Raw genomic sequence first — 15,374 nt, 5'->3', positions numbered from 1 at the left:
CCCCGGTCCCTGGGATTCTCCAGGCAAGAACACTGGAGTGGGTTGCCATTTCCTTCTCTAATGCATGAAAGTGAAAAGTGAAAGTGAAGTCGCTCAGTCGTGTCCAACTCTTAGTGACCCCATGGACTGCAGCCCACCATGCTCCTCCGTCCACGGGATTCTCCAGGCAAGAGTGCTGGAGTGGGGTGCCGTTGCCTTCTTCCCTAGGGTGGCTGGTGGTTGAAATGACTCTGACTTATGCATTATGGCGAATAGGCACATCAGTGTCTGAGAGCAGGGTTCCTGGGTGAGCAGCATGGCATCATCAGGAGCTTATTCAAGTGCAGATTCTCAGGCCACCCTGCATCCCGCAGATCTCCTGAATGGGCGACTCTGGGAGTGGCTTCTTGCCAGGTGGCGCTAGTAGTAAAAGAACCCATCTGCCAATGCAGGAGACATAAGGGACTTGGTTTGATCCCTGGGGCGGGAAGATCCCCTGGAGGAGGAAATGGCAGCCCACTCCAGTATTCCTGCCTGGAGAATCTCATGGACCAAGGAGCCTGGCAGGCTACAGTCTATAGGGTCGCAAAGAGTCGGATACGACTGAAGCGACTTAGCATGCATGCATGAGAGTTGGGCCAGCGATCTTCCATGTTTACCCAGGTGACCCTGGTGCCTGATCTGAGACATGGGGACCATGAGCGCTGTGGACAGCACGCAGCAGGGAGGCACAAACTCCTCTCAGACTTTTTGGAGGCAGGGTGTCCCTGCCCCCAGATTCTGCGACCCCAAGGGTCTAACCTTGGATCCTGGGGTGGCACTCTCTTAATCTTTTGTTGGGCGAGGTCTTGAGTCACCATTTTTATAAGACCCACAAGAAACCGTTAGTTGGTCTTGATCAGGAAGCATTAACAAATATGGGTTACGAATATGGGCCAGAAATAGGGAAATGGAAATAACAAGAAAGGAAAAGCTTTCTTTTTTCTTGGCTGCTCAGCACATGGGATCCTAGTTTCTTGACTAGGGATAAAACTCATACCCCCTGCATTGGAAGCATAGAGTCTCAACCACTGGACTGCCAGGGAAGTCCCAAGAAAGGAAAAGCTTTGAAAGAAAGAGGGACAGGTCTCTCCTCCAGGCATTGTTTCCCATGACAGAATTTCTTCTCCTCCTTTTGCCTCTTTTCATCTCCACCTCCTTCCCTGTCCATTCCTGGTCCTGCGTGACATTTATACAGTTTCCTACCTACCTTGAGGCAGAAATCCCTTCCTGGGAGGCTGGTGGAAAGGCTGCCTGCCTCAGGGCTACTCACTGGATTAGCAGCATCAGCACCATCTGGGAATTTGATATCAATGCCAGTTCTCCAGCCCCTCCATAGGATGACTGGATCCAGTCTCTGGGGCTGGAGACCAGGAATGTGTGTTTTTAATAAGCTCTCCAGGCTCTAGCGGTAAAGAACCCACCTGCCAATGCAGGAGACATGAGACTGGGGTTCGATCCCTGGGTTGAACATGGGAGGGCATGGCTACCCACTGCGGTATTCTCGCCTGGAGAATCCCATGGACAGAGGAGCCTGGCAGGTGACAGTCCGTGGGGTCACACTGAGGCAATTTAGTAAACGTGCACCAGGTGACTAGGGAATCTCTGGGCCCTCCCCCACTCAGAGATTTTGACTCAGGAGGTCTCGGTGGGGCCCAAAATCCTGATAGAGTTTGAGTTGCTGGGGACAGGAGGACTGCACATGTTTGTGTATGTGCGTGTGCGTGTGTGTCCGCACGCGCACGCACATACGAGCATTAGGGATATGGGGATGGGGGGTATTGTGGGAACCCAAGACCAGGACAGAAGAACATTTTCAGATTATCTTTCATTTTGCAAAGCGGTCATTCTGCTAGACATTCTACTGTACCTTGGTTTTTCTTTAGGCCAAATTAAGTGGAGAAAAGAAATATAATTTCCCTTAAAATTACTCTCTGCTAGAAAGAAGCAAAAAGAAAATGGTCAAAGTAGGGTCCACATACCTTTTAAAAAAAAAACCTACAAAAAAGTTCAAGTTCCTCTCCTCCTTGACACTCAGTGGCTCATCTAAAGCCCTAGAAATAGCAGAGAAGAAGGAGGTAGCATGTGATGTTTCTAGCTTCCCCTGAGACAAGGCGTCGAGGGGCCTCTAAAAATGACATCCACCAGAAAGTTCCTCTAGCAAGCCGCACTCCACAGAGACCCAGCGCCCCCAGCACGGCTTCTGTCAACCCAAGACCTGTTGGTTATTTCTGTTTTATCAGGCCTTCTCTTGTTATCTTTAATCCTTCTGGGCCCACTGGGCCTCTGCTTCCCTCAGGTGATTGAAAGTATTTTTGGTTCTCTTCTCTACCACTTGCTCATCATGCCTGGGTCTTAGAATCTTATAAGTTCTTACCTGGAGGAAGAAAATTTCCTTGGTGCGGAGATGTGCCTGCCCTCAGGAAAAGATAGCAGCCGTCAGGAAGGAAAAGGGAGGTAGCGTTTGGGAAGAAGGGACCCAAGCAGAAAATAAGATGAGGATGTGGAAGTGGCGCATCTCACACTTTCTGAGGACTAGCTAATTTATTCTGAGCTGCTCCTCAGCCCAGAAATGCTGCTGAAGGCAGACTTCTACCTTCCTGTCCTGAGGGCTGGCAAAGGCTTAAGGGAAAGAAAAACTGTGTGACTGGGCTGAGGGAGGGATTTTTTGCCGAAGCCCTTCTTTGTGAAGGACACCCAGAAAACAAGGTTACAGGCAATAGGATTATCCCCCAGGAGAGCGGCTGCACCTTTGATCTAAAAATCCTTCAAGGCATGGGAGGGGAGAGATAGGAAAGGAGGGGAGGCCTGGGGACCTAATAGTTGATTCATGAGGCCGTGAGTCTGGATCCAGACCTGAGCCCTGTAAGCAGAGGGAAGCCTCCAGCTCACGCCTTGGTCGCTCCAAACCCCCTCATCATTGGAGTCTGATTTTCAGACTCTGGTCAAGAAAGAGACACCTTTCACATCCAGTATTTTTTTTTAAATATAATTGCTCTACTTTCTTTAAAAACATGCATTTATTTAGCTGGGTCAGGTCTTAGTTGCAGTACACAGGCTCTTCATTGCGTCCCATAGAATCTTTCCTTGAGGCACATGGACTCTCCAGTTGTGGCGTCCGGCCTCAGCAGTTGTGGCATGCGGGCTCAGCAGTTGTGGCATGTGGGCTTCGTGGCTCCACCACTTCTGAGATCTTAGTTCCCTGACCAGGGACCAAACCTGTGTCCCCTGCACTGCAAGGCAGATTCTTGATTCTTAAGCACTGGACCATCAGGGAAGTCACTCGCAGGGAAAGGGTGAGGCAGAGTGAAAAAGTCATGACTTCTGGAGCCAGACCCAAATCTGAATCACGATTATATTATCCCACACAGTAGCTGTGTAACCTTGGGCAAGCCAAGTTCCCTGGGCCTCGGTTTCCTCATCTGTAAAATGGGGGTTAATAAGACCTACCTTGTGGTGAGGATTAAGAACATAGGAAGGTACTGGGATGTTGTCTGTGCCCAGTGAGTTCTAATTCCCCTTTGTAAACCTTGAAAAAACTCTTTAGTTAGTGAACACCCACATCAGTGGGTAAGGTACACATTAGGTGCTTTATAGACATCCTGGAAGAATTGATAGCGATAGTCCTTAATGAGTTGGGTACGTCATTCTCATTCAGTAGGTGAGGGCTCTGAAGTTCGGAGGAGTAGAGTCCAAGATCATTTGACAAATGAAAACGGTGGGATTTGGACCCAGGTCTGATTCTAACATGTAGGGTCCAAAGTTCTCTACAAACTCTTGATCAGTTGTTTAGCAATAGAAAAGTACAGCCATAGAAAGATACAAAGAAAATGCTTTAGTCTTCCCCAAAAGAGGATGTTAACTACATGTTGCTTTCATTTGTCTCCATTTTTAAACTTCAATTAAAAGGAAATATACTTCAAACACTTGGTGTGGTCAGCAGTTTAACCCGGCACTAATTACTATGCTTGTTGATAACTGAATGCCTGTCTTTGGCTATCACATATTTGCCTTGCACTATACTTTGGTGTATTTATTTATTCTCTATGCCTATGCTTGGTTTCCGCAACAAGATGACAGGTCAGCCCAGGATGCACTGGAAGCTGGAGACATGACTTCTCCTCACTGCACTGAGGAAGAACCCTGGGCAAGATGCTGAACTTCTTTGAGCCTCAGTTTCTCTCTCTGTAAAAGGAGCCAATGATAACTGTTCTGCTAATGTCAAGAATTAGTTCTGAGATGAACCAGCTCATAAAAATGTAAAAGCTAGGTGCAACTGTAACTTGCCAGAGAAATGCACCATTTCCTCCCTGTATCCTCTGAGGATCAGAGAAAAGAGGTGCTGGTTTTCCTCCTGTTTCCTGCAGGAGTTCTGGGCTGAGCCTACACCAGATGCTCCCAGAACTTTGCCTTGGTCTGTTCCCTCAATGATTCATCCTGCACTGCAGCCAGACTCACCCTCTTGGAGCCATGCTGGCTATGCGTCACCACACCCTGCAATCTCCCTGCAAAGCTCCCCCACCCCTGCCTAGCTGGGGGAAGCAGTTCTGTCCAGCTCTTGAACTCGGCAGGTAGAACCACAGATCACCTCCTGTCTCCTTCTGTTCTGAGACCATGGCTCCTTCCCTCCCCCAGTAACCTCTGTCTCAGCCTAGCAGGTCTCTTTTCTACCGAAGACTCTGCAGCACTGTTCATACTTTTGTCTCTGCTAATGGTGCTTACCTACCTTCCCTCTCATTTCTTCCAGGCCTAACCCCAACTTAACTTTTCCATGAGGCTTCTACTGAACATCTATCCTGCTCTCAAAGTGCCTCATATTTAAATATTTTTAAATAATGGAGCTCTTTGTCTCTGAGTTAAGAGACTACCAGTGCAGGAGACACAGGAGATGCAGGTTTGATCCTTGTGTCAGGAAGATCCTCTGGAGAAGGAAATGGGACCCACTCCAGTATCCTTGCCCGGAAAATTCCGTGGACAGAGGAGGCTGGCGGGCTACAGTCCATGGGGTTGCAAAGAGTTGGACACGACAGGCAGGAGTGTTCTTCTTTGTACCAGCTCTTACTATTTACTTACTTTTAATTGAGGTAGAATCCGTGGCATAAAATTCGCCCTTTTAGAGTGTACAATCCAGTGGTATTTAAGTTGCTCAGTCGTGTCCGACTCTTTGCGACCCCATGGACGGTAACCTACCAGGCTCCACGGTCCATGGGATTTTCCAGGCAAGAATACTGGAGTGGGCTGCCATTTCCTTCTCCAGGGGATCTTCTTCCCAACCCAGGGATCGAACCCAGGTCTCCTGCATTGCAGACAGACGCTTTACCGTCTGAGCCAGCAGGGAAGCCCTAGTCCATTCCCACCACCACCTAATTCTAGAATGTTCTCATCACTTTAAAAAGAAACACCAAACACATTAGAAGTCACTCCTCATCCCCTAGCCTCCCTATCCCCTGGCAATCGCTGATCCACTTTCTGTTTCTATGGATTTGCCTCTTCTGGGCACTTCATATACACCGAACCATACACTATGTGACCTTTTGTGTCTGGCTTCTGTCATTTAGTATCCTTTCCAGGTACATCCATGCTATAGCACTGATGAGTACGTCATTCCTTTTTGTGGCTGAAAATACACAGAAGAACTGTACAAAAAAGATCTTCACAACCCGGATAATCACCATGGTGTGATCATGCATCTAGAGCCAGACATCCTGGAATGTGAGGTCAAGTGGGCCTTAGAAAGCATCACTACAAACAAAGCTAGTGGAGGTGATGGAATTCCAGTTGAGCTATTTCAAATCCTGAAAGATGATACTGTGAAAAGTGCTGCACTCAATATGCCAGCAAATTTGGAAAACTCAGCAGTGGCCACAGGACTGAAAAAGGTCAGTTTTCATTCCAATCCCAAAGAAAGGCAGTGCCAAAGAATGCTCAAACTACCGCACAATTGCACTCATCTTACACACTAGTAAAGTAATGCTCAAAATTCTCCAATCCAGGCTTCAACAGTACATGAACCATGAACTTCCTGATGTTCAATCTGGTTTTAGAAAAGGCAGAGGAACCAGAGATCAAATTGCCAACATCTGCTGGATCATGGAAAAAGCAAGGGAGTTCCAGAAAAACATCTATTTCTGCTTCATTGACTATGCCAAAGCCTTTGACTGTGTGGATCACAATAAACTGTGGAAAATTCTGAAAGAGATGGGAATACCAGACCACCTGACTTGCCTCTTGAGAAATCTGTATGCAGGTCAGGAAGCAAAAGTTAGAACTGGACAGGGAACAACAGACTGGTTCCAAATAGGAAAAGGAGTGCATCAAGGCTGTATATTGTCACCCTGCTTATTTAACTTATATGCAGAGTACATCATGAGAAACGCTGGACTGGAAGAAACACAAGCTGGAATCAAGATTGCTGGGAGAAATATCAATAACCTCAGATATGCAGATGACACCACCCTTATGGCAGAAAGTGAAGAGGAACTAAAAAGCCTTTTGTTGAAAGTGAAAGAGGAGAATGAAAAAGTTGGCTTAAAGCTCAACATTCAGAAAACGAAGATCATGGTATCCGGTCCCATCACTTCATGGGAAATAGATGGGGAAACAGTGGAAACAGTGTCAGACTTTATTTTTGGGGGGCTCCAAAATCACTGCAGATGGTGACTGCAGCCATGAAATTAAAAGATGCTAACTTCTTGGAAGGAAAGTTATGACCAACCTAGACGGTATATTCAAAAGCAGAGACATTACTTTGCTGACTAAGGTCCATCTAGTCAAGGCTATGGTTTTTCCTGTGGTCATGTATGGATGTGAGAGTTGGACTGTGAAGAAGGCTGAGTGCCGAAGAATTGATGCTTTTGAACTGTGGTGTTGGAGAAGACTCTTGAGAGTCCCTTGGACTGCAAGGAGATCCAACCAGTCCATTCTGGAGGAGATCAGCCCTGGGAGTTCTTTGGAAGGAATGATGCTAAAGCTGAAACTCCAGTACTTTGGGCCACCTCATGTGAAGAGTTGACTCATTGGAAAAGACTCTGATGCTGGGAGCGATTGGGGGCAGGAGGAGAAGGGGATGACAGAGGATGAGATGGCTGGATGGCATCACGGACTCGATGGACATGAGTCTGAGTGAACTCCGGGAGTTGGTGATGGACAGGGAGGCCTGGCGTGCTGCGATTCATGGGGTCGCAAAGTGTCAGACACGACTGAGTGACTGAACTGAACTCAGTACTCCACTGAATGGATGTGCCACATTCTGCTTATCAGACATTTGGGTTGTTTCTATTTTTTTGGCTATTTTAAATAATGCTGCTATGAACGTTCATGTACTGATACAAGTGTTTGTGTGGATGTGTTTTCAGTTCTTTTGGGTACAAATTTAGGAGCCAAATTGCTGGGTCATATGGTAACTCTGTGTTTAACTTCTCAAGGAACCTATTCCTTCTTGGATCTTTTTGAACACTGAAAATGGCAAGAATACATCACGCTATTGGTGATCTTTTCTATGTCTTTCTCCTGAGTGTGTGTGTGTAACTTTTTGGCTGTGTTGGGTCTTGATTGCAGCATGTAGGGGCTTCTCTTGCTGCAGAGCATGGGCTCTAGACACGTGGGCTTCAGCGGTTGTGGCCTGTGGGCTTAGTCAGCCTGCGGCATGTGGGATCGTAGCTCCTGGACTTAGTGTGGGATTGAATCTCGGCCCCTGGCACTGGAGAGTAGGTTCTTAACCACTGGATCACCAGCGAAGTCCCCCAGGTAGATTTTGATCTCTTTCTACATAGTACATAGTACACAGAACATAGATGTCACAGTAGGAGTCCAGAAAATACATGGGGATGAAATGTGCATTGGGGAAGGTTGACACAGGAGGATATAGAAGCAAGGTTTCCTGTTTTCTTGAAAGGTCATTAGTGAATCTGTGCACTTCAGCAGACTCCTGGCTGCTGTGACAGGACCTGGGTGTGTAAAGGTCTAGTGATAGACTATTCCTTCCCCTTCTTATTTTAACAGAGATTCACACAGCTCCACTGAGCAAATGCCAGGCAGTAGCTCTTGAATTTTTTCCCAGAGACAGGAGTCTACATTAATTTTGCCACTGATCAGCTGGGTGATCCTAGATAGAATGGGTTCAAAATCTTTCTGGCTTCAATTTTCAGAGACACAGGCTCCCAAGTAACGCAAATCAGGATCATAACAATTCTGACTAATTGCCTCAACATAGACCTATGTAAGTGATAGTCCTGGCAGGGAATTTGGGGCCCAAGGAAACGGTAAAACAATATAAAACCCAGCTCAGGTGATTCTCACTCATAAACCAGACCTAGCAGGTCTGGGAGCTATTAGAGGTCTGTGATCCTTCCAAGTCTGACACTTTATGATTGTATGAAATTGGATAGTTCCATAGCCTAGAGTGAAACTAATTAAGAGCTCATGAAAGAAATTTTTCTATACGTCAGTGATAACAGAAATGGCCAGGCACCCACATTTAAGACCTGAAGTTAGAGGTGGAGGATGTGGCCTCTATGGAAACAGGATTGTGCATTTTATGATGCTTTCGTAGGAGGAGGACAGGCCACCTGTAATTGTGTGGGTATGAGCTGGTCTCTTCTCCTCTACAAAATCTTCTTGGGTTTCTAGAGGTCAGACAGCTGTGTCTGGCTTTGTGGGTCCTCCAAGGATCCTTGGCGTGGTGTGGCCAGGTGTTACTGTGGCCTTTCCAGTCGTCCTTCCCCCTCATGTAGCAAAATCCATCTTTTGGTTTAGGGATCTGTGCCTTTGCACCTGGTGGAATTCTCAATCCAGGGCCTCACCTTTGCCCCATAACAAACCAGATTGGCTAGGAGAGTACCCTGAGCTCTTGGCTTAGTCCAGAGGTAGGCACACAGGCCACGCAGATTTGATTGGAGTCCCTTTTCGGAATGGAACTGAATCTTAACAGAGAGAATTCTGTTGACCTTGGGAAGAGACAGCCTGCCCAAGAATGATGCCAAGAGAGAAGATAGAACAAAGAGAGAGAGAGAGAGTGAGCAAGACGAGGGGAGGGAGAGAATGTTGCTTGAGCTCTTTGGGTCCAAGTCAACCAAAGCTCATCCCTTTGACTTCCCCTATTATTTGAGCCAGTGTCTTTTAGTTTGACGGGGTCTGGGTTGAATTTTTGTTACTTATAAACAAAAGAGTCTTGACCAATATTCATGGGAACTCTAATGTTGGGCAAGGACTTGACTTTACATATTAAGAGGATATGGTTCAAACCCTGAAAATTTGGTCCCTGGGCCATTTTTCAAAGATGTGGCATTCCAGCATTGCATACCCTGCAATGTCTCCAGGTTGAAAAATACAAAGAAGAAGAGAACTGGGGCCAGGGATTGGCCAGGTTTTTTGTTGTTGTTGTTTGTCTTGAGTGCTTTTTTGTTTGTTTGTTTTTTAAAATAGTGTTCATGTTCAGTTGTGTCTGCTTGTGACTCTTTGGACTGTAGCCCGCCAGTCTCTTCTGTCCATGGGATTTTTCAGACAAGAATACCAGAGTGGGTTGCCATTTCCTTCTCGAGGGGATCTTCCTGACCCAGTGACTGAACTCTCATCTCCTGTGTCTCCTACACTGCAGGCAGATTCTTTATCACTGAGCCATGTGTTAGGCATTGTACTAAATATTTTCATGTGGAGGATAGCACTGAAACATATACATTACCATATGTAAAATAGATGACCAGTGTGAGTTCAATGCATGAAGCAGGGCACCCAAAGCCAATGCTCTGGGACAACCTTAAGGTGTAGGGTGGGGAGGAAGGTGGGAGGGGGTTTCACGATGGGGAGGACACACGTTTACCTATGCTGATTCATGCTGGTATATGGCAAAAACCATCACAATATTGTAAAGGAATTGTTCTCCAATTAAATTAATTTTAAAAATTCTCACGTTATGTGCTCATAACAACCATATGAGGTAGGTCATGATATGATTCCCATTTCATAGATGAAAAAAATTCAGCTCTTAGTATTTATTTAAGTGCTTTGCTCATGCAACCCGTATGTGGTGAGGCAAGATTTCAAGAAAGCCCTGTCCAGAGCTCAGAGCTGGAGTTCTTAACCATCATACTAATTTATCGAAAATAAATAGAGCACAGGGAGGGTAGAGACCTCCCCAGGTCTCTATCATGTATCTCAGAATCTCCTCACTCTTCACTCATGGCTCCAGAAAAACTTCCCTACAGGTTTGCTTTGATAGGTCCCCAAATAGTAGAAGAAAAATCCTTTTTTAAAAAATTTTGTCCAAAGCCCTAACTTTCTTTCAAACTGTCTCCTGTCTCACTGCCTGCCAGGGACCTCACCTACCCCTTAACCTCCGACACTTACCCCAGGAGAACAGTTTTATTTTAGTAAAGTTATCAGCCCCGCTGAGCTGGGAGCAGATGGTGTGGATGACATGTCATGCCCTTTTCAGCTGGATGGCCATGTGATACCCAAGGTGCACGGCCAGGTCTCCAAATCCATATGTCCATCTGACATCCAACAGAGACACTCTGACTTCAGCAGGGACGACTTGAGGAGACACAGCTGCAAAATTCTTTCTGACCTTTCAAGGAGCCCAGAAGTATTTGAATCTAGTCGTGACCATCATTGTCCAATCTTTCCATGGGATGGATGAAAAAAGAAAAGACTCAGAGAGTTTTATTTTTTTCAGTCATTCAGCAAACATTTACTGAGTACCTGCTATGTGCATCATTGTGCTAAATGCAGGGCATTTAAAAAATTTTTTATTTTTAATTGGAGGATAATTACTTTACAATATTGTGTTGGTTTCTGCCATACATTAAAATGAATCAGCCATAGGTATACATATGTCCTCTCCCTCTTGAACTTCCTTCCCATCTCCCACCCCATCAACACTCCTCTAGGTTGCCACCAAGCTCCGGGTTTGGGTTCCCTGCATCATACAGCAAATTCCCACCAGCTACCTATTTTACAAGTGGTAATGTACGTGTTGGGCTTCCCTTGTGGCTCAGCTGGTAAAGAATCCGCCTGCAATGCCGGAGACCTGGGTTCGATCCCTGGGTTAGGAAGATCCCCTGGAGAAGGGAAAGGCTACCCACTCTAGTATTCTGGCATGGAGAATTACTTTCAATGTATGTTTCAATGCTACTCTCTCTAATTGTCCCACCCTCTCCTTCCCCCACTGTGTCCAAAACTCTGTTCTTTATGTCTGCACAACTCAGAGAGTTTTAAAATAAGTTCCCTGGATCACACGGCTAGTCTACACAGGGCAGAGAAGAGAACCCGAATGACTGCATAGGAATCCTCTGGGCTGCCTAGCCTGGGTCACCCCTCTGACAGGTGTTTCTCTTGTCCATCATGCGGAATGGTACGGAAGAGCTCTGCTGTGGCTTTCAGAGAAACTATTTATTCCCCACTTGATGACTTTTGCTTGATTTCCCTTTCCTGTGCATGTTGTCAGAATGTCTACAAAACCCCAGCAGCTGGTATTCCATTTAGCGACAACACTTGGGGGATGTGTCTTGAAAGGGCTCACACACAGATCCTGCTGCATGCATTTCTACTCAACTTCCAGATATGTTAATAATATGATTTCTTTCGAAGAAGTGGAAAAGGAGTAAGGACAGCGAAGAGCCATTCTGTAAACTGTCTTTGAAATGCCTAAGCTTGGGGAAAAGACCCAGGACCCTGAATGGAGAGCCAGGGCATGGTTTGGTCAGGTGGACCCAGATTCAAATCCTTACTCGCTGTTTGACTTCGGATAAATGACCACCTTGCTGAGTCTCGGTTTCCTCATCTGTTGCCTGGGGGCCACAGAACTGACCCCTCAGTACCTGCCTACAGGTCAGTCCAGTGTGTTGACAAATGAACAGCTCTTGGCAGGCATGCCAGACAGCTATCCCTTATCCCAGTCCTCCTGGCCTGGTCAATGTGAATGACGCAGTAAACGTTCTGGAAGCAAACACTACTGAAGTAAACATTCGGGAAGCAAACACTACTGAACTTAACATTCAACATGATCTATTGTAAGAACTCTGAAAAAGGCGTCGGTGATGGGAGAATAGATGATTCAAACACAAGGCCACTTAATTCCATATATGTCAAGTGACTGGAACCAAATAATAAAATGTGAAATTTATCTCTTAGTGTCACCAAGCTTATGTTCTCCAGAGTCAAAATAGCCAGTGATTACAGGTGGTCCAACCAAAGCAAACCATCTTAAACCTCCCTTATTAGCATGAATGGGTTTCCCGGGTGGCTCAGCGGATAAAGAATCTGCCTCCAATGCAGGAGATGCAGGAGATGAGGGTTTGATCCCTGGGTCGGGAAGATGCCCTGGAGGAGGGCATGGCGACCCACGCCAATATTCTTGCCTGGAGAATCCCGTGGACAGAGGAGCCTGGCGGGCTGCAGTCTATAGGGTCACAAAGATTGGGGCACGACTGAGTGATGGAGCACGCACAATTGGGATGGATGGTGAGTGGGCACTGTGAGTGTGAGTGGTCACAAAGTCTTATATCTGACCTGTGCTGGCAGGTGCTGACCTACTTATTTCACCAAATAATTGGGACACAAATACTGACAAAACATTAGTACATCAGTTTATTCTATCTTAGTACAGGAATTTTTTACATGAGGGGTTGAGAGGGCCTGGAAGTTCAACTTTTAGTGAAATCGTCTCATTGGATTGGGGACACAGAGACTGCTAACTCTGGGTAACAGGGAGCCCTTGAACTTAGTGGGGTTAAGGACCTGTTACCCAAAGCACCCAGGATGTGGACTGACACCTGGTCAAGTGTCTGACTCAAGTTGATGATTTTCTCCCTATTAAACCAGGTGTGAACGATGGGAGGTCCACATCAGAATCTTTGTGTTATATTCTTCTAGAGTGTTCTAGGCTCTTCTCAGCCTTCCTGGGGTTTTCTGTAAATGACTTCTTCTGGGGCTCTAGGAAAATCTACCCATGCTGTGAGGCCCTAATTCAAGACATCCTGAAGATGTCAGGAAAACTTTCCTCATATGTAACTCAGAACTTCATCCTCTTTCCTCTTGTCTTTTCTGTGGGAGAAGATGAGAAAAGTAATGCTTACCTAATGATTGCAGAGCCCTACCTACCATGAAGATAAGGCAGATCAGATTATGCGAAGGGCTGTATGCGCATGAGGTGGGGTGGAGTGGGTGTGTGGTCTGTGTTGACCTAAAAATCCAACAAATAAAATTAAACTAAAGCAAAATGAAACCTAAAAAGGAGACACCTGCCCCCTGAAATTTCTCCCATCAGAGGCACCTCACCCTTTGGACTCCTGACCTCTTTCTTCAAATTTTTCCATTTATGTGGAATAATCAACACTTCCTAATTTAATTATCAGAATCTGAACACATTTGTGAAAGTATCAGACCCAAGATTCATAAAAGTGAGAAATATAGCCATTCCGGGACTTCTTTGGTGGTTCAGTGGCTAAGACCCCGGGCTCCCGATGTAGGGAGCCTGGGTTTGATCCCTGGTCAGGGAACTAGATCACACGTGCCACAACTAAAGATCCTGCATGCCTCAACTAAGACCTGGCACAGCTAAGTAAACACACAAATATATATTTTAAAAGCCTTCAGTGTTGAATGGGCTTCCCTGGTGGCTCAGATGGTAGAGTCTGCCTGCAATGCAAGAGACCTGGGTTTGATCCCTGGGTCAGGAAAACTCTCTGGAGAAGGGAGTGGCTACCTACTCCAGTATTCTTGCCTGGAGAATCCCATGGACAGAGGAGCCTGGTGGGCTATAGTCCATGTGGCTGCAAAGAGTTGGACACGACTGAGTGACTAACACATTTTCACTGTTAAATAAATAAATAGAAGGCTAGTGACCTTTAAAAAAATACAGTCACTGACAAAATGATGCTGATGGCCTTTGAAAACCCTCCTGTTAATTTCTAAAGGACTCACACTACAGCATTTTTCAAACTTCCTTCACACTCCAGAAGCTCCAGCATTGCTGAGCTCCAAGACATCTGACGTGGGCTTCTTCAGATTCTGACTCTGGGGCAAAATGCCTTTACTCTGAAACAGATGTGCCCTTTCACCTTTTTAAGGCAAAGACTTCCTGCATCTTTAGGTTTTTATTCCTCCTTGATTCCTTCCTGTGATACCAAATAGAGCAGAATTTCCAAGCACCATGGATCACCCAGCTTTACAGGCAAGCTAATCAGCATGGGAATATGTTAGTTTCAGCAAAGTTCTAAAAAGAGGAGGAGGAAGAGAGAGCATCCTGGGTGGGGAGCAGCAAGAGGGGAGGTGGCCTGGGAGCAGGGCTCTGGGTCTGGGGGAATGTCCAGCTCCCTTTCCCCATCGGTCACTTGGGGTTGCTGAGGAGATAAAATTTGGAGAGAGAAGAGTTCCATCGCAGAACTTCCCTGGTGGCCCGGTGGTTAAGAATCCACCTGCCAATGCAGGGGACAAGGGTTTGATCCCTGGTCCAGGAAGATTCCGCATGCCGCGGAGCAACTAAGCCCATGCGCCTCAACTACTGCGCCTGTGCTCTAGAGCTCAGGAGCTGCAACCACTGAAGCCTGTGCCACCCAGAGCCCATGTTCTGGAACAAGAGAGGCCATCGAAATGAGAAGCCCATGCACCGCAACTAGAGAGGAGCCCCCACTCGCTGCAACTAGAGAGAGCCCTCGAGCAGCAACGAAGACCCAGTGCAGTCAAAAATAAATAAAGAGGTCCATCACTGAAAGAAAGAAAGGAAACCGCCATGTCCCCTCAGAGTTAGATGCTGCATTTACCAACCAAGATGTGTGATGGTGGTTGGAGGGGGACTCTGAGATGTCAGCGAGGCTACAGGTGACGTGACTGGACAGGCGAGCGTGCAGCCTGGGTCAAGGGTGGGAGCAGACAGGAAGAGGTTGACCGCTGGCAGGATGCATCAGCCCAAACCCCTGAAGGCCAAGAGGATTCAGGAAGCACAAGCCATGCAATTAGGCCATCAGACGGCGGTAGATGCAGGGAGAGGCTCAAACTGCCAACAGGTCCCTGTCTGTGGGCAGCAAGCGTAGGGGAAAGATGGAAGGGAGAAGGCCAAGGTCACTGCAAGGTCTCAATGGACTCTCTCAGTCCTAGGGCACCAGGGTGAATTCTGTGTCTGTGTGTCCGTCTCTTCACAGACATCTTCGCCCAGAGTAAAATCGGGGAGGCTCCTTCCTGAATCTGGGGAGAGCTGCAGACATTAAATAAATGCACTGGTGACACGGATCATACCCCAGGTTGGAAAAATCTTACCATTAAACACATGAGGTTGTGTGTGGGGCCAAAAAGCGCTGACATACTTTAAAAACCCTCTCTGCTGTGAAAATACATAAAAGGGATTGTGTAATCAAGGTCAC

The 15,374-nt window shown here is 46.6% G+C and overlaps 1 protein-coding gene across 1 annotated transcript in view; it reads right to left on the bottom strand.

Moving 5' to 3' along the window:
- Positions 1-15,374, bottom strand: part of CALN1 (calneuron 1) — a 523,339-nt gene that overhangs the window by 8,131 nt on the left and 499,834 nt on the right. The gene's annotated exons all lie outside the window — the stretch shown is intronic.

This window comes from Oryx dammah, unplaced genomic scaffold, assembly GCF_014754425.2.
Source record: "Oryx dammah isolate SB20612 unplaced genomic scaffold, SCBI_Odam_1.1 HiC_scaffold_2, whole genome shotgun sequence".
In the NCBI taxonomy this organism is placed as follows: Eukaryota; Metazoa; Chordata; class Mammalia; order Artiodactyla; family Bovidae; genus Oryx; species Oryx dammah.
Note: the sequence above shows the minus strand (reverse complement) of the source record. Positions and strands in the feature narration are given on the sequence as shown.